Source organism: Dipodomys spectabilis, unplaced genomic scaffold (genome assembly GCF_019054845.1).
Source record: "Dipodomys spectabilis isolate Male_0828 unplaced genomic scaffold, ASM1905484v1 ptg000244l, whole genome shotgun sequence".
Taxonomy (NCBI): Eukaryota; Metazoa; Chordata; class Mammalia; order Rodentia; family Heteromyidae; genus Dipodomys; species Dipodomys spectabilis.
The window spans coordinates 36,757-37,935 of NW_024870921.1; positions in this window are offsets into that span (position 1 = coordinate 36,757).

Consider the following 1,179-nt stretch of genomic DNA (forward strand, 5'->3'; position numbering starts at 1 on the left):
TTTGACATGAACAAACCTGGAATGTTATCTGAGGATACAGTATATGAGTATAACTATTAATTATTTGAAGTTCTATTTTAGATATGAAGATTTCCCAAAATTTCTGGAATATACATTTTGACCTTAAAAGTCAGTACTGTTTCCAGAATTAATTCCATGCTGTTAATTGGGTATATGAAGGAGAAGCAGACAAATTCAGATAAATATACAGATGACATTTACAATCAACATTTTTAATAAAAATTCACTTCAATCTATGTATTACTGTATATCACAGTAAAAAATTATGCCTGAACATTCTCTTGAAGCCTCTGAAAATGCATTATAACCATGCATTTTCTTTTTTTTTTTTAATTTAATTTTATTTTATTTGAGAACATACTGTACAGAGGGGTTACAATTACATGGGCAGGATAATGCATACATTTCTTACCAAGCATTGCAGCCTCCTCCTTTGTTTACCCTTCACCTCCCTTCCCAGCCTCTCCCCTCCCTCCCACCCAATCCTTCTCCCCCTCCCCCCCCCACACCGACATTGTAAAGCTCGTTTTTGACATGACATTTTGTACTTCTCATTGTTGCAACAGGTCCACCTGAATCCTTAAACGACTTGTTTGTCCCCATCTCCTCCACAAGTTATACTGACATCAAATATAGTGAAAGCGGGGGTTACACTGTGGGGGAGAGACATACAAAGCAACAAAGAAATAATCTTATAAATGCGTTAGAAACACATGATAACCATGCATTTTCAGATTGACAGATAATGTCAATTTTCCAAAGTATAATTTAATAATTACCTATATTAATCACTGCTAGGGAACATGGCTAAAGAGCTTCCTAGCAAATATTACAGTGTAAATTTGGGGAGATCATGGAATATTGGGATAGAAAATTAGTGTTTCATGCTATCATTCCATGATTGTAACAATGCTTCAGAGTGTAGTGTTCTGGCACTTCAATTAAACTTAGAAAATATGACATGACCAAAACTTGTAGGAAGACATCCACTGATATTTGGAAAAGCTCTGAATAGGAGTATTGTTTAGATCTAAGAATAAAAAGAATAGCAAACGTTTAGAGTCGGGAAGGGTAAAAAGTAATGTGTGCACATTAAGGTATTTGCTGAAGTTAAGTAGACTCCCAAAAGACAACAGGAAACCTTTCCATCAAATAAAC